A 22,084-nucleotide genomic window follows, 5' to 3' on the forward strand; every position below is an offset into this window, starting at 1 on the left:
TAGACACTCTGAAAGTGAAGATATTTTCTTTTTTCCAATCTGGGCCGCGCTCAGCAGTAGTGCAAAGCCGAGGCAACCCGTGGTCAGGGCAAGGTAAACCTATGATCCCATGACCTAATGCCAAAAATCAGATTAATATATGAGCCGGACTGTGCCGGCGTACCAGATATTAAACTGATAAGAACAGATACTTTTTTTTTTTTTTTTTTTTTATTTTATCTACCAACTAGTCCAAGGGCCTAGTAGGTTGATTATTTATTTTATATTTTTTATTTTTGTTTTAATTGTTATATATTTTTATTATGTTTTGTTAATTTTATATTTTTATTTTTGTTGATATATATTTTTTAAGTTAAATAATGTTAATAGGGTAGCTCTTGGATGCGACATTATAACATTATAATTTTTTGTTTAATACTTTTTTAATTGTTTTCTTTAAAATTGTTTTTTATTAAATGTTGCTTTTTAATTTTCTTCTTAAGGTGTTATTTTTGCTCTCTTGGCTTGATACGTTTGCTTTTTTAAATTACGTTCTTCTTGTTTTCTTTCATGATCTTTAATATATTGGAAAAATTCCTTTTTTTGTTGTTTCCATTCTGCTCTTATAAGATGTTTTGTCTTTTCATTTATATTTGCGGTATTGATGTTAAAATTTTTAAATTCTTTCATATTAAATGAGTATATTTCACTGGAGTCCATTTTTTCGAAACCAAGTGGTGTAAGTTTTCCTATTTTTTTTTCCTAGGTCTTTGAGTGATTTATATTTATTCATTTTTGCAGTGTTATATTGTTCCCATTCGAGTTTCTTAAAGGCTCTGAATTTTAGTAATTCTTCCTTGCTACAGTTTAGTCGGTCAAAATTTTTAAAGGTCTTCCAGTTATAATTGACTTTGTCTATATGTGACATGTGTCTATATTCTGTAGGTATTTCAACGTTGTCCAGATTGTCATCTTCTTTGCTGAAGACATCTTTTTCACTTTGGCCATCAGCATCTTTACTCTTAGCTATATCACTTACTTTACTACTATCCTGTTCATTATCATCTTCATTTCTTTCATCGACTTCGCTATTATCTTTATCGTTTTTACTAAATTTGTTTTCGTTTGCTGCCTGAAGTGCTATATTTTCTACTGTTATTTGTATTTCTAAATTCTTCTCATGTTCATTCGTTTCCTTTTCTATTCCCTTATCCTCGGTCGTTTTAATAATGTTGTGATTTTTTGTTACTAGAGGTGGTATAAATTTGGGTATTCTACTAGGTGATTTTCAAACAAATTTGTCTTCGTTTTTCTGATTTTTGTTTACTTTGTTTTGAGGCTTTCCCACATCTTCCTGGCCGTTGTAGATTGCCCTAACCTCATACCCATTCAGTTTTATAAACCTTGGGATTGGTTTGTCTATTTTGTCCATAATCGCAACTATGATACCGGAGTAATAGAGCGTTTTGTTGTTTGGTGTTTTTTTAAATATAGGTTTAGTTCTAATATGTTTTCCGTATCCGAGCTGCTCTAGAAATTTACCAGCAGGATAGTTACTTTTTTCAATTGGTAACCCGAGGATGGAAACAGTTACCTTTTTACTAATGTTTCTCGATGGAGTAGATTGGTAGAATCGGTGGTTTACACCATTAATATTTAATCCTTTTTCAAGAATCGTTTTTTTAATTTTGTCGTTTTTCATAACAATCTCAATTATTGAGCCGTTACGGATTTGTTGGTATCCGAATAGGTATTTATCATATCCGGCCTCTTCAATAGCAACTAAGAAATCGTTGTCGCTAATTTTAGCGTTAACCTTACATAAGAGAGTATTATTTAGGGCGCTATAGTCGTATGCGTTATCGTTATTGGTTGCTGCTTGTGCATAGGTTTTATTTGCAGCTTGAATAGAGCATTTGTTCTGGGCTGTAGCAGCCGCTATTTCTGTATCTATTTCCATGGTATTTCTTGGATCTAATAGAGCGGAAAACAGTCTTCTACTTGTATATATTATATTCTCAGCCACTCAGTAGGCGAGAGACCTCAAGAGGTCTAACCAACCTCTTACTAAAACTCACTCACACTCAAAAAACTCACTGAGATCTACGATCTCTATAAAACTCTCAACCACTCAAAAAATAAACTAAAAGTCCGAAAACTTTTTTAGAAAATCTTGGCCTTGCAACCCGTGGAGGTAGCAAGGTAACACTCAATACACTCAGAAGGCCAGTAGACCTTCTTTATACAGTATGGATCACTAGCTCGCCTAATTAAACTAAGATAAGAACAGATACTACACTTGATCTTAGCCATTAGGCCGAGAAGCGATAACGAACACTGCAGACATAGTCGGACTGACGCCGTCTTCAACAATGTACTTGTGGTTTGAATTAGAACGTCTAATCATTTTCGTCGTCGTCATCATCAGCAGCATCATCAGCAGCAGCAGCTGAGACCATTAGCGATGTTAGACACTCTGAAAGTGAAGATATTTTCTTTTTTCCAATCTGGGCCGCGCTCAGCAGTAGTGCAAAGCCGAGGCAACCCGTGGTCAGGGCAAGGTAAACCTATGATCCCATGACCTAATGCCAAAAATCAGATTAATATATGAGCCGGACTGTGCCGGCGTACCAGATATTAAACTGATAAGAACAGATACTACACTTGATCTTAGCCATTAGGCCGAGAAGCGATAACGAACACTGCAGACATAGTCGGACTGACGCCGTCTTCAACAATGTACTTGTGGTTTGAATTAGAACGTCTAATCATTTTCGTCGTCGTCATCATCAGCAGCATCATCAGCAGCAGCAGCTGAGACCATTAGCGATGTTAGACACTCTGAAAGTGAAGATATTTTCTTTTTTCCAATCTGGGCCGCGCTCAGCAGTAGTGCAAAGCCGAGGCAACCCGTGGTCAGGGCAAGGTAAACCTATGATCCCATGACCTAATGCCAAAAATCAGATTAATATATGAGCCGGACTGTGCCGGCGTACCAGATATTAAACTGATAAGAACAGATACTACACTTGATCTTAGCCATTAGGCCGAGAAGCGATAACTGAACACTGCAGACATAGTCGGACTGACGCCGTCTTCAACAATGTACTTGTGGTTTGAATTAGAACGTCTAATCATTTTCGTCGTCGTCATCATCAGCAGCATCATCAGCAGCAGCAGCTGAGACCATTAGCGATGTTAGACACTCTGAAAGTGAAGATATTTTCTTTTTTCCAATCTGGGCCGCGCTCAGCAGTAGTGCAAAGCCGAGGCAACCCGTGGTCAGGGCAAGGTAAACCTATGATCCCATGACCTAATGCCAAAAATCAGATTAATATATGAGCCGGACTGTGCCGGCGTACCAGATATTAAACTGATAAGAACAGATACTTTTTTTTTTTTTTTTTTTTTTTTTTTTTTATTATCCACCAACTAGTCCAAGGCCCTAGTAGGTTGATTATTTATTTTATATTTTTTGTTTTTGTTTTTATTGTTTTATATTTTTATTATGTTTTGTTAATTATATATTTTTATTTTTGTTGATATATTTTTTCAAGTTAAATAATGTTAATAAGGTAGCTCTTGGATGCGACATTATAACATCATAATTTTTTGTTTAATACTTTTTTAATTGTTTTGTTTAAAATTTTTTTATTTAATGCTGCTTTTTAATTTTCTTTTTAAGGTGTTATTTTTGCTCTCTTGGCTTGATACGTTTGCTTTTTTAAATTACGTTCTTCTTGTTTTCTTTCATGATCTTTAATATATTGGAAAAATTCCTTCTTTCGTTGTTTCCATTCTGCCCTTTTACAAGCAGTATATTTTGTCTTTTCGGTGTTATCTGCGGTTTTGATGTTAAAATTTTTAAATTCTTTCATATTAAATGAATATATTTCACTGGAGTCCATTTTTTCGAAAATAAGTGGTGTAATTTTTCCTATTTTTTTTTCCAGATCTTTGAGTGATTTATAGTAATTCATTTTTGCAGTGTTATATTGTTGCCATTCGAGTTTCTTAAAGGCTTTAAATTTTAGTAATTCTTCCTTACTACAGTTTAGTCGGTCAAAATTTTTAAAGGTCTTCCAGTTATAATTGACCTTGTCTATATGTGACATGTGTCTATATTCTGTAGGTATTTCCACGTTGTCCAGATTGTCATCTTCTTTGCTGAAGACATCTTTTTCACTTTGGCCATCAGCATCTTTACTCTTAGCTATATCACTTACTTTACTACTATCCTGTTCATTATCATTTTCATTTCTTTCATCGACTTCGCTATTATCTTCATCGTTTTTACTAATTCTGTTTTCGTTTGCTGCCTGAGTTTCAATATTTTCTACTGTTATTTGTATTTCTAAATTCTTCTCATGTTCATTCGTTTCCTTTTCTATTCCCATATCCTCGGTCGTTTTAATAATATTACGATTTTGTGTTTATAAAGGTGGTATAAATTTGTGTATTCTAATATTTTATTAGCAAAAAACATTTTCTTCGTTTTTCTGATTCGGGTTTACTTTGTTTTGTGGCTTTCCCACATCTTCCTGGCCGTTGTAGATTGCCCTAACCTCATACCCATTCAGTTTTATAAACCTTGGGATTGGTTTTTCTAATTTGTCCATAATCGCAACTATGATACCGGAATAATAGAGCGATTTGTTGTTTGGTGTTTTTTTAAATATAGGTTTAGTTCTAATATGTTTTCCGTACCCGAGCTGCTCTAGAAATTTACCAGCAGGATAGTTACTTTTTTCAATTGGTAACCCGAGGATGGAAACAGTTACCTTTTTACTAATGTTTCTCGATGGAGTAGATTGGTAGAATCGGTGGTTTACACCATTAATATTTAATCCTTTTTCAAGAATCGTTTTTTTAATTTTGTCGTTTTTCATAACGATCTCAATTATTGAGCCGTTACGGATTTGTTGGTATCCGAATAGGTATTTATCAAATCCGGCCTCTTCAATAGCAACTAAGAAATCGTTGTCGCTAATTTTAGCGTTAACCTTACATAAGAGAGTATTATTTAGGGCGCTATAGTCGTATGCGTTATCGTTATTGGTTGCTGCTTGTGCATAGGTTTTGTTTGCAGCTTGCATATAGCATTTGTTCTGGGCTGTAGCAGCCGCTATTTCTGTATCTATTTCCATGGTATTTCTTGGATCTAAAAGTAGCATGGCAAAATAGTTCTACCTGTATATATTATATTCTCAGCCACTCAGAGGCCAGTAGACCTCAAAAGAGGTCTAACCAACCTCTTACTAAAACTTACTCACACTAAAAAACACTCACTGAGATCTACGATCTCTATAAAACTCTCAACCACTCAAAAAATAAATTAAAAGTCCGAAAACTTTTTCAAAAAAACTTGGCCTTGCAACCCGTGGAGGGAGCAAGGTAACACTCAATACACTCAGAAGGCCAGTAGACCTTCTTTATACAAGTAAGGATAGCTCGCCTAATTAAACTAAGATAAGAACAGATACTACACTTGATCTTAGCCATTAGGCCGAGAAGCGATAACAGAACACTGCAGACATAGTCGGACTGACGCTGTCTTCAACAATGTACTTGTGGTTTGAATTATAACGTCTAATCATTTTCTGTCTCTCTCGTCGTCATCATCAGCAGCATCATCAGCAGCAGCAGCTGAGACCATTAGCGATGTTAGACACTCTGAAAGTGAAGATATTTTCTTTTTTCCAATCTGGGCCGCGCTCAGCAGTAGTGCAAAGCCGAGGCAACCCGTGGTCAGGGCAAGGTAAACCTATGATCCCATGACCTAATGCCAAAAATCAGATTAATATATGAGCCGGACTGTGCCGGCGTACCAGATATTAAACTGATAAGAACAGATACTACACTTGATCTTAGCCATTAGGCCGAGAAGCGATAACTGAACACTGCAGACATAGTCGGACTGACGCCGTCTTCAACAATGTACTTGTGGTTTGAATTAGAACGTCTAATCATTTTCGTCGTCGTCATCATCAGCAGCATCATCAGCAGCAGCAGCTGAGACCATTAGCGATGTTAGACACTCTGAAAGTGAAGATATTTTCTTTTTTCCAATCTGGGCCGCGCTCAGCAGTAGTGCAAAGCCGAGGCAACCCGTGGTCAGGGCAAGGTAAACCTATGATCCCATGACCTAATGCCAAAAATCAGATTAATATATGAGCCGGACTGTGCCGGCGTACCAGATATTAAACTGATAAGAACAGATACTACACTTGATCTTAGCCATTAGGCCGAGAAGCGATAACTGAACACTGCAGACATAGTCGGACTGACGCCGTCTTCAACAATGTACTTGTGGTTTGAATTAGAACGTCTAATCATTTTCGTCGTCGTCATCATCAGCAGCATCATCAGCAGCAGCAGCTGAGACCATTAGCGATGTTAGACACTCTGAAAGTGAAGATATTTTCTTTTTTCCAATCTGGGCCGCGCTCAGCAGTAGTGCAAAGCCGAGGCAACCCGTGGTCAGGGCAAGGTAAACCTATGATCCCATGACCTAATGCCAAAAATCAGATTAATATATGAGCCGGACTGTGCCGGCGTACCAGATATTAAACTGATAAGAACAGATACTACACTTGATCTTAGCCATTAGGCCGAGAAGCGATAACTGAACACTGCAGACATAGTCGGACTGACGCCGTCTTCAACAATGTACTTGTGGTTTGAATTAGAACGTCTAATCATTTTCGTCGTCGTCATCATCAGCAGCATCATCAGCAGCAGCAGCTGAGACCATTAGCGATGTTAGACACTCTGAAAGTGAAGATATTTTCTTTTTTCCAATCTGGGCCGCGCTCAGCAGTAGTGCAAAGCCGAGGCAACCCGTGGTCAGGGCAAGGTAAACCTATGATCCCATGACCTAATGCCAAAAATCAGATTAATATATGAGCCGGACTGTGCCGGCGTACCAGATATTATACTGATAAGAACAGATACTACACTTGATCTTAGCCATTAGGCCGAGAAGCGATAACTGAACACTGCAGACATAGTCGGACTGACGCCGTCTTCAACAATGTACTTGTGGTTTGAATTAGAACGTCTAATCATTTTCGTCGTCGTCATCATCAGCAGCATCATCAGCAGCAGCAGCTGAGACCATTAGCGATGTTAGACACTCTGAAAGTGAAGATATTTTCTTTTTTTTCCAATCTGGGCCGCGCTCAGCAGTAGTGCAAAGCCGAGGCAACCCGTGGTCAGGGCAAGGTAAACCTATGATCCCATGACCTAATGCCAAAAATCAGATTAATATATGAGCCGGACTGTGCCGGCGTACCAGATATTAAACTGATAAGAACAGATACTACACTTGATCTTAGCCATTAGGCCGAGAAGCGATAACTGAACACTGCAGACATAGTCGGACTGACGCCGTCTTCAACAATGTACTTGTGGTTTGAATTAGAACGTCTAATCATTTTCGTCGTCTCATAGCAGCATCATCAGCAGCAGCAGCTGAGACCATTAGCGATGTTAGACACTCTGAAAGTGAAGATATTTTCTTTTTTCCAATCTGGGCCGCGCTCAGCAGTAGTGCAAAGCCGAGGCAACCCGTGGTCAGGGCAAGGTAAACCTATGATCCCATGACCTAATGCCAAAAATCAGATTAATATATGAGCCGGACTGTGCCGGCGTACCAGATATTAAACTGATAAGAACAGATACTTTTTTCTATTATCTACCAACTAGTCCAAGGCCCTAGTAGGTTGATTATTTATTTTATATTTTTTATTTTTGTTTTAATTGTTATATATTTTTATTATGTTTTGTTAATTTTATATTTTTATTTTTGTTGATATATTTTTTTAAGTAACATAATGTTAATAAGGTAGCTCTTGGATGCGACATTATAACATCATAATTTTTTGTTTAATACTTTTTTAATTGTTTTCTTTAAATTTGTTTTTTATTTAATGTCGCTTTTTAATTTTCTTCTTAAGGTGTTATTTTTGCTCTCTTGGCATGATACGTTTGCTTTTTTAAATTACGTTCTTCTTGTTTTCTTTCATGATCTTTAATATATTGAAAAAATTACTTTTTTGTTGTTTCCATTCTTATCTCTTACAAGCAATATATTTTGTCTTTTCATTTATATTTGCGGTATTGATGTTAAAATTTTTAAATTCTTTCATATTAAATGAGTATATTTCACTGGAGTCCATTTTTTCGAAACCAAGTGGTGTAAGTTTTCCTATTTTTTTTTCTAGGTCTTTGAGTGATTTATATTTATTCATTTTTGCAGTGTTATATTGTTCCCATTCGAGTTTCTTAAAGGCTTTGAATTTTAATAATTCTTCCTTGCTACAGTTTAGTCGGTCAAAATTTTTAAAGCTCTTCCAGTTATAATTGACTTTGTCTATATGTGACATGTGTCTATATTCTGTAGGTATTTCCACGTTGTCCAGATTGTCATCTTCTTTGCTAAAGACATCTTTTTCACTTTGGCCATCAGCATCTTTACTCTTAGCTATATCACTTACTTTACTACTATCCTGTTCATTATCATCTTCATTTCTTTCATCGACTTCGCTATTATCTTCATCGTTTTTACTAAATTTGTTTTCGTTTGCTGCCTGAAGTGCTATATTTTCTACTGTTATTTGTATTTCTAAATTCTTCTCATGTTCATTCGTTTCCTTTTCTATTCCCTTCTCCTCGGTCGTTTTAATAATGTTCTGATTTTGTGTTCCTAGAGGTGGTATAACCTTGGGGAATGCTACTAGGTGATTTGCAAACAACTTTGTCTTCGTTTTTCTGATTCTTGTTTACTTTGTTTTGTGGCTTTCCCACATCTTCCTGGCCGTTGTAGATTGCTCTAACCTCATACCCATTCAGTTTTATAAACCTTGGAATTGGTTTTTCTAATTTGTCCATAATCGCAACTATGATGCCGGAGTAATAGAGCGTTTTGTTGTTTGGTGTTTTTTTAAATATGGGTTTAGTTTTAATATGTTTTCCGTATCCGAGCTGTTCTAGAAATTTACCAGCAGGATAATTACTTTTTTCAATTGGTAACCCGAGGATGGAAACAGTTACCTTTTTACTAATGTTTCTCGATGGAGTAGATTGGTAGAATCGGTGGTTTACACCATTCATATTTAATCCTTTTTCAAGAATCGTTTTTTTAATTTTGTCGTTTTTCATAACGATCTCAATTATTGAGCCGTTACGGATTTGTTGGTATCCGAATAGGTATTTATCATATCCGGCCTCTTCAATAGCAACTAAGAAATCGTTGTCGCTAATTTTAGCGTTAACCTTACATAAGAGAGTATTATTTAGGGCGCTATAGTCGTATGCGTTATCGTTATTGGTTGCTGCTTGTGCATAGGTTTTGTTTGCAGCTTGCATATAGCATTTGTTCTGGGCTGTAGCAGCCGCTATTTCTGTATCTATTTCCATGGTATTTCTTGGATCTAATAGTAGCATGGCAAAATAGTTCTACCTGTATATATTATATTCTCAGCCACTCAGAGGCCAGTAGACCTCAAAAGAGGTCTAACCAACCTCTTACTAAAACTCACTCACACTAAACAAACTCACTGAGATCTACGATCTCTATTAAACTCTCAACCACTCAAAAAATAAACTAAAAGTCCGAAAACTTTTTCAGAAAAACTTAACCTTGCAACCCGTGGAGGGAGCAAGGTAACACTCAATACACTCAGAAGGCCAGTAGACCTTCTTTATACAAGTATGGATCACTAGCTCGCCTAATTAAACTAAGATAAGAACAGATACTACACTTGATCTTAGCCATTAGGCCGAGAAGCGATAACTGAACACTGCAGACATAGTCGGACTGACGCCGTCTTCAACAATGTACTTGTGGTTTGAATTAGAACGTCTAATCATTTTCGTCGTCGTCATCATCAGCAGCATCATCAGCAGCAGCAGCTGAGACCATTAGCGATGTTAGACACTCTGAAAGTGAAGATATTTTCTTTTTTCCAATCTGGGCCGCGCTCAGCAGTAGTGCAAAGCCGAGGCAACCCGTGGTCAGGGCAAGGTAAACCTATGATCCCATGACCTAATGCCAAAAATCAGATTAATATATGAGCCGGACTGTGCCGGCGTACCAGATATTAAACTGATAAGAACAGATACTACACTTGATCTTAGCCATTAGGCCGAGAAGCGATAACTGAACACTGCAGACATAGTCGGACTGACGCCGTCTTCAACAATGTACTTGTGGTTTGAATTAGAACGTCTAATCATTTTCGTCGTCGTCATCATCAGCAGCATCATCAGCAGCAGCAGCTGAGACCATTAGCGATGTTAGACACTCTGAAAGTGAAGATATTTTCTTTTTTCCAATCTGGGCCGCGCTCAGCAGTAGTGCAAAGCCGAGGCAACCCGTGGTCAGGGCAAGGTAAACCTATGATCCCATGACCTAATGCCAAAAATCAGATTAATATATGAGCCGGACTGTGCCGGCGTACCAGATATTAAACTGATAAGAACAGATACTTTTTTTTTTTTTTTTTTTTTTTTATTTTATCTACCAACTAGTCCAAGGGCCTAGTAGGTTGATTATTTATTTTATATTTTTTATTTTTGTTTTAATTGTTATATATTTTTATTATGTTTTGTTAATTTTATATTTTTATTTTTGTTGATATATATTTTTTAAGTTAAATAATGTTAATAGGGTAGCTCTTGGATGCGACATTATAACATTATAATTTTTTGTTTAATACTTTTTTAATTGTTTTCTTTAAAATTGTTTTTTATTAAATGTTGCTTTTTAATTTTCTTCTTAAGGTGTTATTTTTGCTCTCTTGGCTTGATACGTTTGCTTTTTTAAATTACGTTCTTCTTGTTTTCTTTCATGATCTTTAATATATTGGAAAAATTCCTTTTTTCGTTGTTTCCATTCTGCTCTCTTACAAGCAATATATTTTGTCTTTTCATTTATATTTGCGGTATTGATGTTAAAATTTTTAAATTCTTTCATATTAAATGAGTATATTTCACTGGAGTCCATTTTTTCGAAACCAAGTGGTGTAAGTTTTCCTCTTTTTTTTTCTAGGTCTTTTATGGATTTAAATTTCTTCAATTTTGCACTCTTATATTGTTCCCATTCGAGTTTCTTAAGGCTCTGAATTTTAGTAATTCTTCCTTGCTACAGTTTAGTCGGTCAAAATTTTTAAAGGTCTTCCAGTTATAATTGACTTTGTCTATATGTGACATGTGTCTATATTCTGTAGGTATTTCAACGTTGTCCAGATTGTCATCTTCTTTGCTGAAGACATCTTTTTCACTTTGGCCATCAGCATCTTTACTCTTAGCTATATCACTTACTTTACTACTATCCTGTTCATTATCATCTTCATTTCTTTCATCGACTTCGCTATTATCTTTATCGTTTTTACTAAATTTGTTTTCGTTTGCTGCCTGAAGTGCTATATTTTCTACTGTTATTTGTATTTCTAAATTCTTCTCATGTTCATTCGTTTCCTTTTCTATTCCCTTATCCTCGGTCGTTTTAATAATGTTCTGATTTTGTGTTCCTAGAGGTGGTATAACTTGGGGAATGCTACTAGGTGATTTGCAAACAAATTTGTCTTCGTTTTTCTGATTTTTGTTTACTTTGTTTTGAGGCTTTCCCACATCTTCCTGGCCGTTGTAGATTGCCCTAACCTCATACCCATTCAGTTTTATAAACCTTGGGATTGGTTTGTCTATTTTGTCCATAATCGCAACTATGATACCGGAGTAATAGAGCGTTTTGTTGTTTGGTGTTTTTTTAAATATAGGTTTAGTTCTAATATGTTTTCCGTATCCGAGCTGCTCTAGAAATTTACCAGCAGGATAGTTACTTTTTTCAATTGGTAACCCGAGGATGGAAACAGTTACCTTTTTACTAATGTTTCTCGATGGAGTAGATTGGTAGAATCGGTGGTTTACACCATTAATATTTAATCCTTTTTCAAGAATCGTTTTTTTAATTTTGTCGTTTTTCATAACAATCTCAATTATTGAGCCGTTACGGATTTGTTGGTATCCGAATAGGTATTTATCATATCCGGCCTCTTCAATAGCAACTAAGAAATCGTTGTCGCTAATTTTAGCGTTAACCTTACATAAGAGAGTATTATTTAGGGCGCTATAGTCGTATGCGTTATCGTTATTGGTTGCTGCTTGTGCATAGGTTTTATTTGCAGCTTGAATAGAGCATTTGTTCTGGGCTGTAGCAGCCGCTATTTCTGTATCTATTTCCATGGTATTTCTTGGATCTAATAGTAGCATGGCAAAATAGTTCTACCTGTATATATTATATTCTCAGCCACTCAGAGGCCAGTAGACCTCAAAAGAGGTCTAACCAACCTCTTACTAAAACTCACTCACACTCAAAAAACTCACTGAGATCTACGATCTCTATAAAACTCTCAACCACTCAAAAAATAAACTAAAAGTCCGAAAACTTTTTTAGAAAATCTTGGCCTTGCAACCCGTGGAGGTAGCAAGGTAACACTCAATACACTCAGAAGGCCAGTAGACCTTCTTTATACAGTATGGATCACTAGCTCGCCTAATTAAACTAAGATAAGAACAGATACTACACTTGATCTTAGCCATTAGGCCGAGAAGCGATAACTGAACACTGCAGACATAGTCGGACTGACGCCGTCTTCAAAAATGCAACAATGTACTTGTGGTTTGAATTAGAACGTCTAATCATTTTCGTCGTCGTCATCATCAGCAGCATCATCAGCAGCAGCAGCTGAGACCATTAGCGATGTTAGACACTCTGAAAGTGAAGATATTTTCTTTTTTCCAATCTGGGCCGCGCTCAGCAGTAGTGCAAAGCCGAGGCAACCCGTGGTCAGGGCAAGGTAAACCTATGATCCCATGACCTAATGCCAAAAATCAGATTAATATATGAGCCGGACTGTGCCGGCGTACCAGATATTAAACTGATAAGAACAGATACTTTTTTTTTTTTTTTTTTTTTTTTTTTTATTTTATCTACCAACTAGTCCAAGGGCCTAGTAGGTTGATTATTTATTTTATATTTTTTATTTTTGTTTTAATTGTTATATATTTTTATTATGTTTTGTTAATTTTATATTTTTATTTTTGTTGATATATATTTTTTAAGTTAAATAATGTTAATAGGGTAGCTCTTGGATGCGACATTATAACATTATAATTTTTTGTTTAATACTTTTTTAATTGTTTTCTTTAAAATTGTTTTTTATTAAATGTTGCTTTTTAATTTTCTTCCTTAAGGTGTTATTTTTGCTCTCTTGGCTTGATACGTTTGCTTTTTTAAATTACGTTCTTCTTGTTTTCTTTCATGATCTTTAAATATATTGGAAAAATTCCTTTTTTGTTGTTTCCATTCTGCTCTCTTACAAGCAATATATTTTGTCTTTTCATTTATATTTGCGGTATTGATGTTAAAATTTTTAAATTCTTTCATATTAAATGAGTATATTTCACTGGAGTCCATTTTTTCGAAACCAAGTGGTGTAAGTTTTCCTATTTTTTTTTCTAGGTCTTTGAGTGATTTATATTTATTCATTTTTGCAGTGTTATATTGTTCCCATTCGAGTTTCTTAAAGGCTCTGAATTTTAGTAATTCTTCCTTGCTACAGTTTAGTCGGTCAAAATTTTTAAAGGTCTTCCAGTTATAATTGACTTTGTCTATATGTGACATGTGTCTATATTCTGTAGGTATTTCAACGTTGTCCAGATTGTCATCTTCTTTGCTGAAGACATCTTTTTCACTTTGGCCATCAGCATCTTTACTCTTAGCTATATCACTTACTTTACTACTATCCTGTTCATTATCATCTTCATTTCTTTCATCGACTTCGCTATTATCTTTATCGTTTTTACTAAATTTGTTTTCGTTTGCTGCCTGAAGTGCTATATTTTCTACTGTTATTTGTATTTCTAAATTCTTCTCATGTTCATTCGTTTCCTTTTCTATTCCCTTATCCTCGGTCGTTTTAATAATGTTCTGATTTTGTGTTCCTAGAGGTGGTATAACTTGGGGAATGCTACTAGGTGATTTGCAAACAAATTTGTCTTCGTTTTTCTGATTTTTGTTTACTTTGTTTTGAGGCTTTCCCACATCTTCCTGGCCGTTGTAAGATGCCTAACCTCATACCCATTCAGTTTTATAAACCTTGGGATTGGTTTGTCTATTTTGTCCATAATCGCAACTATGATACCGGAGTAATAGAGCGTTTTGTTGTTTGGTGTTTTTTTAAATATAGGTTTAGTTCTAATATGTTTTCCGTATCCGAGCTGCTCTAGAAATTTACCAGCAGGATAGTTACTTTTTTCAATTGGTAACCCGAGGATGGAAACAGTTACCTTTTTACTAATGTTTCTCGATGGAGTAGATTGGTAGAATCGTGATTTTTTACACCATTAATATTTAATCCTTTTTCAAGAATCGTTTTTTTAATTTTGTCGTTTTTCATAACAATCTCAATTATTGAGCCGTTACGGATTTGTTGGTATCCGAATAAGGGTATTTATCATATCCGGCCTCTTCAATAGCAACTAAGAAATCGTTGTCGCTAATTTTAGCGTTAACCTTACATAAGAGAGTATTATTTAGGGCGCTATAGTCGTATGCGTTATCGTTATTGGTTGCTGCTTGTGCATAGGTTTTATTTGCAACTTGAATAGAGCATTTGTTCTGGGCTGTAGCAGCCGCTATTTCTGTATTCATTTCCATGGTATTTCTTGGATCTAATAGTAGCATGGCAAAATAGTTCTACCGTATTATATTCTCAGCCACTCCAGGCCAGTAGACCTCAAAAGAGGTCTAACCAACCTCTTACTAAAACTCACTCACACTCAAAAAACTCACTGAGATCTACGATCTCTATAAAACTCTCAACCACTCAAAAAATAAACTAAAAGTCCGAAAACTTTTTTAGAAAATCTTGGCCTTGCAACCCGTGGAGGTAGCAAGGTAACACTCAATACACTCAGAAGGCCAGTAGACCTTCTTTATACAGTATGGATCACTAGCTCGCCTAATTAAACTAAGATAAGAACAGATACTACACTTGATCTTAGCCATTAGGCCGAGAAGCGATAACTGAACACTGCAGACATAGTCGGACTGACGCCGTCTTCAACAATGTACTGTTTGAATTAGAACGTCTAATCATTTTCGTCGTCGTCATCATCAGCAGCATCATCAGCAGCAGCAGCTGAGACCATTAGCGATGTTAGACACTCTGAAAGTGAAGATATTTTCTTTTTTCCAATCTGGGCCGCGCTCAGCAGTAGTGCAAAGCCGAGGCAACCCGTGGTCAGGGCAAGGTAAACCTATGATCCCATGACCTAATGCCAAAAATCAGATTAATATATGAGCCGGACTGTGCCGGCGTACCAGATATTAAACTGATAAGAACAGATACTACACTTGATCTTAGCCATTAGGCCGAGAAGCGATAACTGAACACTGCAGACATAGTCGGACTGACGCCGTCTTCAACAATGTACTTGTGGTTTGAATTAGAACGTCTAATCATTTTCGTCGTCGTCATCATCAGCAGCAGCAGCTGAGACCATTAGCGATGTTAGACACTCTGAAAGTGAAGATATTTTCTTTTTTCCAATCTGGGCCGCGCTCAGCAGTAGTGCAAAGCCGAGGCAACCCGTGGTCAGGGCAAGGTAAACCTATGATCCCATGACCTAATGCCAAACTTCAGATTAATATATGAGCCGGACCGTGCGGCTAGTATTAAACTGATAAGAACAGATACTTTTTTTTTTTTTTTTTTTTTTTTTTATTATCTTCCATCTTGTCCAAAGCCCAAGAAGGCAGATTAGTTCTTATTTTTGTTTGTGTTTGTAGTTTTATGGTTTAATATTTAGTTTTATAGTATTATATTTTTTATTTTGTTTTATGTTTTGTTTTATTAATTTTTTTTGAGTTATCGAGAGTTTAGAAAGTAACTCTTGGATGTGACTTTATAACACTTTTTTTTTTTTTTTTTTTTGTTATGTTGTTGAGAGAATTTATCTGGGATCAACTTTAGTTTATATTTTAAAGTTATATGTTAAACTTTAACGTTTCCAGAGCTTTTTAGACTAATTGCGTTGTTGATTGAGAAAATTTTATGGAAACCTTCGATGTCGTTTTCTCTTCTGAACTTGTTGTAGGCGCGTTTTCGATATATATTTTATTTCCTTTTTGATTTTCTCTATTATTTTTTCGGATGTTATACTTTTATTTTCTTTTATAGTTTCATTTTCTCGCTCTCCATAATTCCGGTGGTAATTATATTGGTTGTTGCTCGTAATGATTTTTGTGATATAACTATTTTTTGGTTGTTCTTCTGAGTTTATTTGGAATATAGTGCTAGACTTGTTAAATTTTTTATTTGGAATTAGTTTCTTGTAGATGGTTTTAAAAGCATTCCATTCTTGCTGTTGTGCACGATATAAACGGGTGCAAAGTTGTTTCTGTTTTATCGCATTTCCGACATTTGTTGTTTTTCTCTTCCTCGGTTTTTGCGCCACCTTTTGGTTTTGAAGAGTTGGCAGACTATCTGTATATATTCTCCATAGTGTGTTTCTATGGTCCTTGGGCAAAAGAGTTGAAGTTTCTTTGCCATATTTTGGGCCACGGCAGAAAATTTCGCAGGTGTGCTTCCCATGTGCTTTCAATTTTTTTTATGTTTTCATTTTCGTTTGGGTTTGATATATTGGCATATATCAAACCCAAACGAAAATGAAAACATAAAAAAAATTGAAAGCACATGGGAAGCACACCTGCAAAGATCTCTGCCGTGGCCCAAAATATGGCAAAGAAACTTCAACTCTTTTGCCCAAGGACCATCAAAAAACACGCTATGGAGAATATATACAGATAGTCTGCCAACTCTTCAAAAAACCAAAAGGTGGCGCAAAAACCGAGGAAGAGGAACAGACAAATGTCGGAAATGCGATAAAACAGAAACAACTTTGCACCCGTTTATATCGTGCACAACAGCAAGAAGTGTATGGAATGCTTTTAAAACCATCTACAAGAAACTAATTCCAAATAAAAAATTTAACATTGTTCACGCTATATTCCAAATAAACTCAGAAGAACAACCAAAAAATAGTTATGTCGCAAAAATCATTACGACAACAACCAATATAATTACCACGGAATTATGGAGAGCGAGAAATGAAACTATAAAAGAAAATAAAAGTATAACATCCGAAAAAATAATAGAGAAAATCAAAAAGGAAATAAAATATATATGGAAAACACACTACAACAAGTTCAGAAGAGAAAACGACATCGAAGGTTTCCATAAAATTTTCTCAATCAACAACGCAATTAGTCTAAAAACTATGGAAACGTTAAAGTTTAACATATAACTTTAAAATATAAACTAAACTTGATCCCAGATAAATTCTCTCAACAACATAACAAAAAAAAAAAAAAAAAAAAAAAAAAAAAGTGTTATAAAGTCACATCCAAGAGTTACTTTCTAAACTCTCGATAACTCAAAAAAAATTAATAAACAAAACATAAAACAAAATAAAAATATAATACTATAAAACTAAATATTAAACCATAAAACTACAAACACAAACAAAAATACAAACTAATCTGCCTTCTTGGGCCTTGGACAAGATGGAAGATAATAAAAAAAAAAAAAAAAAAAAAAAAAAAAAAAAAAAAAGTATCTGTTCTTATCAGTTTAATATCTGGTACGCCGGCACAGTCCGGCTCATATATTAATCTGATTTTTGGCATTAGGTCATGGGATCATAGGTTTACCTTGCCCTGACCACGGGTTGCCTCGGCTTTGCACTACTGCTGAGCGCGGCCCAGATTGGAAAAAAGAAAATATCTTCACTTTCAGAGTGTCTAACATCGCTAATGGTCTCAGCTGCTGCTGCTGATGATGCTGCTGATGATGACGACGACGAAAATGATTAGACGTTCTAATTCAAACCACAAGTACATTGTTGAAGACGGCGTCAGTCCGACTATGTCTGCAGTGTTCAGTTATCGCTTCTCGGCCTAATGGCTAAGATCAAGTGTAGTATCTGTTCTTATCAGTTTAATATCTGGTACGCCGGCACAGTCCGGCTCATATATTAATCTGATTTTTGGCATTAGGTCATGGGATCATAGGTTTACCTTGCCCTGACCACGGGTTGCCTCGGCTCGGCACGACTGCTCAGCGCGGCCCAGCTTGGAAAAAAGAAAATATCTTCACTTTCAGAGTGTCTAACATCGCTAATGGTCTCAGCTGCTGCTGCTGATGATGCTGCTGATGATGACGACGACGAAAATGATTAGACGTTCTAATTCAAACCACAAGTACATTGTTGAAGACGGCGTCAGTCCGACTATGTCTGCAGTGTTCAGTTATCGCTTCTCGGCCTAATGGCTAAGATCAAGTGTAGTATCTGTTCTTATCTTAGTTTAATTAGGCGAGCTAGTGATCCATACTGTATAAAGAAGGTCTACTGGCCTTCTGAGTGTATTGAGTGTTACCTTGCTACCTCCACGGGTTGCAAGGCCAAGATTTTCTAAAAAAGTTTTCGGACTTTTAGTTTATTTTTTGAGTGGTTGAGAGTTTTATAGAGATCGTAGATCTCAGTGAGTTTTTTGAGTGTGAGTGAGTTTTAGTAAGAGGTTGGTTAGACCTCTTTTGAGGTCTACTGGCCTCTGAGTGGCTGAGAATATAATATATACAGGTAGAACTATTTTGCCATGCTACTATTAGATCCAAGAAATACCATGGAAATAGATACAGAAATAGCGGCTGCTACAGCCCAGAACAAATGCTCTATTCAAGCTGCAAATAAAACCTATGCACAAGCAGCAACCAATAACGATAACGCATACGACTATAGCGCCCTAAATAATACTCTCTTATGTAAGGTTAACGCTAAAATTAGCGACAACGATTTCTTAGTTGCTATTTAAGAGGCCGTATATTATAAATACATATTCGTATACCAACAAATCCGTAACGGCTCAATAATTGAGATTGTTATGAAAAACGACAAAATTAAAAAAACGATTCTTGAAAAAGGATTAAATATTAATGGTGTAAACCACCGATTCTACCAATCTACTCCATCGAGAAACATTAGTAAAAAGGTAACTGTTTCCATCCTCGGGTTACCAATTGAAAAAAGTAACTATCCTGCTGGTAAATTTCTAGAGCAGCTCGGATACGGAAAACATATTAGAACTAAACCTATATTTAAAAAAACACCAAACAACAAAACGCTCTATTACTCCGGTATCATAGTTGCGATTATGGACAAAATAGACAAACCAATCCCAAGGTTTATAAAACTGAATGGGTATGAGGTTAGGGCAATCTACAACGGCCAGGAAGATGTGGGAAAGCCTCAAAACAAAGTAAACAAAAATCAGAAAAACGAAGACAAATTTGTTTGCAAATCACCTAGTAGCATTCCCCAAGTTATACCACCTCTAGGAACACAAAATCAGAACATTATTAAAACGACCGAGGATAAGGGAATAGAAAAGGAAACGAATGAACATGAGAAGAATTTAGAAATACAAATAACAGTAGAAAATATAGCACTTCAGGCAGCAAACGAAAACAAATTTAGTAAAAACGATAAAGATAATAGCGAAGTCGATGAAAGAAATGAAGATGATAATGAACAGGATAGTAGTAAAGTAAGTGATATAGCTAAGAGTAAAGATGCTGATGGCCAAAGTGAAAAAGATGTCTTCAGCAAAGAAGATGACAATCTGGACAACGTTGAAATACCTACAGAATATAGACACATGTCACATATAGACAAAGTCAATTATAACTGGAAGACCTTTAAAAATTTTGACCGACTAAACTGTAGCAAGGAAGAATTACTAAAATTCAGAGCCTTTAAGAAACTCGAATGGGAACAATATAACACTGCAAAAATGAATAAATATAAATCACTCAAAGACCTAGAAAAAAAAATAGGAAAACTTACACCACTTGGTTTCGAAAAAATGGACTCCAGTGAAATATACTCATTTAATATGAAAGAATTTAAAAATTTTAACATCAATACCGCAAATATAAATGAAAAGACAAAATATATTGCTTGTAAGAGAGCAGAATGGAAACAACGAAAAAAGGAATTTTTCCAATATATTAAAGATCATGAAAGAAAACAAGAAGAACGTAATTTAAAAAAGCAAACGTATCAAGCCAAGAGAGCAAAAATAACACCTTAAGAAGAAAATTAAAAAGCAACATTTAATAAAAAACAATTTTAAAGAAAACAATTAAAAAAGTATTAAACAAAAAATTATAATGTTATAATGTCGCATCCAAGAGCTACCCTATTAACATTATTTAACTTAAAAAATATATATCAACAAAAATAAAAATATAAAATTAACAAAACATAATAAAAATATATAACAATTAAAACAAAAATAAAAAATATAAAATAAATAATCAACCTACTAGGCCCTTGGACTAGTTGGTAGATAAAATAAAAAAAAAAAAAAAAAAAAAAAAAAAAAGTATCTGTTCTTATCAGTTTAATATCTGGTACGCCGGCACAGTCCGGCTCATATATTAATCTGATTTTTGGCATTAGGTCATGGGATCATAGGTTTACCTTGCCCTGACCACGGGTTGCCTCGGCTTTGCACTACTGCTGAGCGCGGCCCAGATTGGAAAAAAGAAAATATCTTCACTTTCAGAGTGTCTAACATCGCTAATGGTCTCAGCTGCTGCTGCTGATGATGCTGCTGATGATGACGACGACGAAAATGATTAGACGTTCTAATTCAAACCACAAGTACATTGTTGAAGACGGCGTCAGTCCGACTATGTCTGCAGTGTTCAGTTATCGCTTCTCGGCCTAATGGCTAAGATCAAGTGTAGTATCTGTTCTTATCTTAGTTTAATTAGGCGAGCTAGTGATCCATACTGTATAAAGAAGGTCTACTGGCCTTCTGAGTGTATTGAGTGTTACCTTGCTACCTCCACGGGTTGCAAGGCCAAGATTTTCTAAAAAAGTTTTCGGACTTTTAGTTTATTTTTGAGGGGTTGAGAGTTTTATAGAGATCGTAGATCTCAGTGAGTTTTTTGAGTGTGAGTGAGTTTTAGTAAGAGGTTGGTTAGACCTCTTTTGAGGTCTACTGGCCTCTGAGTGGCTGAGAATATAATATATACAGGTAGAACTATTTTGCCATGCTACTATTAGATCCAAGAAATACCATGGAAATAGATACAGAAATAGCGGCTGCTACAGCCCAGAACAAATGCTCTATTCAAGCTGCAAATAAAACCTATGCACAAGCAGCAACCAATAACGATAACGCATACGACTATAGCGCCCTAAATAATACTCTCTTATGTAAGGTTAACGCTAAAATTAGCGACAACGATTTCTTAGTTGCTATTGAAGAGGCCGGATATGATAAATACCTATTCGGATACCAACAAATCCGTAACGGCTCAATAATTGAGATTGTTATGAAAAACGACAAAATTAAAAAAACGATTCTTGAAAAAGGATTAAATATTAATGGTGTAAACCACCGATTCTACCAATCTACTCCATCGAGAAACATTAGAAACAACTGTTTCCATCCTCGGGTTACCAATTGAAAAAAGTAACTATCCTGCTGGTAAATTTCTAGAGCAGCTCGGATACGGAAAACATATTAGAACTAAACCTATATTTAAAAAAACACCAAACAACAAAACGCTCTATTACTCCGGTATCATAGTTGCGATTATGGACAAAATAGACAAACCAATCCCAAGGTTTATAAAACTGAATGGGTATGAGGTTAGGGCAATCTACAACGGCCAGGAAGATGTGGGAAAGCCTCAAAACAAAGTAAACAAAAATCAGAAAAACGAAGACAAATTTGTTTGCAAATCACCTAGTAGCATTCCCCAAGTTATACCACCTCTAGGAACACAAAATCAGAACATTATTAAAACGACCGAGGATAAGGGAATAGAAAAGGAAACGAATGAACATGAGAAGAATTTAGAAATACAAATAACAGTAGAAAATATAGCACTTCAGGCAGCAAACGAAAACAAATTTAGTAAAAACGATAAAGATAATAGCGAAGTCGATGAAAGAAATGAAG

General features: G+C 35.6%; 15 non-coding genes and 10 pseudogenes across 15 annotated transcripts; 5 read left to right on the forward strand and 20 right to left on the reverse strand.

Annotated features, from left to right (window-relative positions):
- Positions 1–34: 34 nt before the first annotated feature.
- On the reverse strand, positions 35–219 carry LOC136077326 (U2 spliceosomal RNA). The gene has a single exon (XR_010637023.1). It is a non-coding gene; the product is annotated as a U2 spliceosomal RNA (small nuclear RNA).
- Positions 220–2,094: 1,875 nt separating this feature from the next.
- On the reverse strand, positions 2,095–2,308 carry LOC136077509 (U2 spliceosomal RNA; annotated as a pseudogene).
- Positions 2,309–2,481: 173 nt separating this feature from the next.
- Positions 2,482–2,673, reverse strand: LOC136077192 (U2 spliceosomal RNA). The gene has a single exon (XR_010636912.1). It is a non-coding gene; the product is annotated as a U2 spliceosomal RNA (small nuclear RNA).
- A 173-nt stretch (positions 2,674–2,846) lies between these two features.
- LOC136077193 (U2 spliceosomal RNA) lies at positions 2,847–3,038 on the reverse strand. The gene has a single exon (XR_010636913.1). It is a non-coding gene; the product is annotated as a U2 spliceosomal RNA (small nuclear RNA).
- A 174-nt stretch (positions 3,039–3,212) lies between these two features.
- On the reverse strand, positions 3,213–3,415 carry LOC136077371 (U2 spliceosomal RNA; annotated as a pseudogene).
- A 1,871-nt stretch (positions 3,416–5,286) lies between these two features.
- Positions 5,287–5,497, reverse strand: LOC136077504 (U2 spliceosomal RNA; annotated as a pseudogene).
- A 181-nt stretch (positions 5,498–5,678) lies between these two features.
- On the reverse strand, positions 5,679–5,870 carry LOC136077194 (U2 spliceosomal RNA). The gene has a single exon (XR_010636914.1). It is a non-coding gene; the product is annotated as a U2 spliceosomal RNA (small nuclear RNA).
- Positions 5,871–6,044: 174 nt separating this feature from the next.
- Positions 6,045–6,236, reverse strand: LOC136077195 (U2 spliceosomal RNA). The gene has a single exon (XR_010636915.1). It is a non-coding gene; the product is annotated as a U2 spliceosomal RNA (small nuclear RNA).
- A 174-nt stretch (positions 6,237–6,410) lies between these two features.
- On the reverse strand, positions 6,411–6,602 carry LOC136077196 (U2 spliceosomal RNA). The gene has a single exon (XR_010636916.1). It is a non-coding gene; the product is annotated as a U2 spliceosomal RNA (small nuclear RNA).
- A 174-nt stretch (positions 6,603–6,776) lies between these two features.
- LOC136077223 (U2 spliceosomal RNA) lies at positions 6,777–6,968 on the reverse strand. The gene has a single exon (XR_010636943.1). It is a non-coding gene; the product is annotated as a U2 spliceosomal RNA (small nuclear RNA).
- A 176-nt stretch (positions 6,969–7,144) lies between these two features.
- LOC136077197 (U2 spliceosomal RNA) lies at positions 7,145–7,336 on the reverse strand. Its single transcript, XR_010636917.1, has one exon. It is a non-coding gene; the product is annotated as a U2 spliceosomal RNA (small nuclear RNA).
- A 169-nt stretch (positions 7,337–7,505) lies between these two features.
- On the reverse strand, positions 7,506–7,697 carry LOC136077308 (U2 spliceosomal RNA). The gene has a single exon (XR_010637010.1). It is a non-coding gene; the product is annotated as a U2 spliceosomal RNA (small nuclear RNA).
- A 1,863-nt stretch (positions 7,698–9,560) lies between these two features.
- Positions 9,561–9,773, reverse strand: LOC136077521 (U2 spliceosomal RNA; annotated as a pseudogene).
- Positions 9,774–9,947: 174 nt separating this feature from the next.
- On the reverse strand, positions 9,948–10,139 carry LOC136077199 (U2 spliceosomal RNA). The gene has a single exon (XR_010636919.1). It is a non-coding gene; the product is annotated as a U2 spliceosomal RNA (small nuclear RNA).
- Positions 10,140–10,313: 174 nt separating this feature from the next.
- Positions 10,314–10,501, reverse strand: LOC136077334 (U2 spliceosomal RNA). The gene has a single exon (XR_010637025.1). It is a non-coding gene; the product is annotated as a U2 spliceosomal RNA (small nuclear RNA).
- A 1,883-nt stretch (positions 10,502–12,384) lies between these two features.
- LOC136077510 (U2 spliceosomal RNA) lies at positions 12,385–12,598 on the reverse strand (annotated as a pseudogene).
- Positions 12,599–12,780: 182 nt separating this feature from the next.
- LOC136077344 (U2 spliceosomal RNA) lies at positions 12,781–12,972 on the reverse strand. The gene has a single exon (XR_010637029.1). It is a non-coding gene; the product is annotated as a U2 spliceosomal RNA (small nuclear RNA).
- A 1,882-nt stretch (positions 12,973–14,854) lies between these two features.
- LOC136077511 (U2 spliceosomal RNA) lies at positions 14,855–15,068 on the reverse strand (annotated as a pseudogene).
- A 170-nt stretch (positions 15,069–15,238) lies between these two features.
- On the reverse strand, positions 15,239–15,430 carry LOC136077200 (U2 spliceosomal RNA). The gene has a single exon (XR_010636920.1). It is a non-coding gene; the product is annotated as a U2 spliceosomal RNA (small nuclear RNA).
- A 162-nt stretch (positions 15,431–15,592) lies between these two features.
- Positions 15,593–15,805, reverse strand: LOC136077502 (U2 spliceosomal RNA; annotated as a pseudogene).
- A 1,782-nt stretch (positions 15,806–17,587) lies between these two features.
- On the forward strand, positions 17,588–17,817 carry LOC136077338 (U2 spliceosomal RNA; annotated as a pseudogene).
- Positions 17,818–17,991: 174 nt separating this feature from the next.
- LOC136077247 (U2 spliceosomal RNA) lies at positions 17,992–18,183 on the forward strand. The gene has a single exon (XR_010636969.1). It is a non-coding gene; the product is annotated as a U2 spliceosomal RNA (small nuclear RNA).
- Positions 18,184–18,357: 174 nt separating this feature from the next.
- LOC136077512 (U2 spliceosomal RNA) lies at positions 18,358–18,571 on the forward strand (annotated as a pseudogene).
- A 1,884-nt stretch (positions 18,572–20,455) lies between these two features.
- On the forward strand, positions 20,456–20,648 carry LOC136077348 (U2 spliceosomal RNA). Its single transcript, XR_010637031.1, has one exon. It is a non-coding gene; the product is annotated as a U2 spliceosomal RNA (small nuclear RNA).
- Positions 20,649–20,822: 174 nt separating this feature from the next.
- On the forward strand, positions 20,823–21,035 carry LOC136077540 (U2 spliceosomal RNA; annotated as a pseudogene).
- Positions 21,036–22,084: the final 1,049 nt, after the last annotated feature.

Source organism: Hydra vulgaris, chromosome 02, assembly GCF_038396675.1.
Source record: "Hydra vulgaris chromosome 02, alternate assembly HydraT2T_AEP".
NCBI lineage: Eukaryota > Metazoa > Cnidaria > Hydrozoa > Anthoathecata > Hydridae > Hydra > Hydra vulgaris.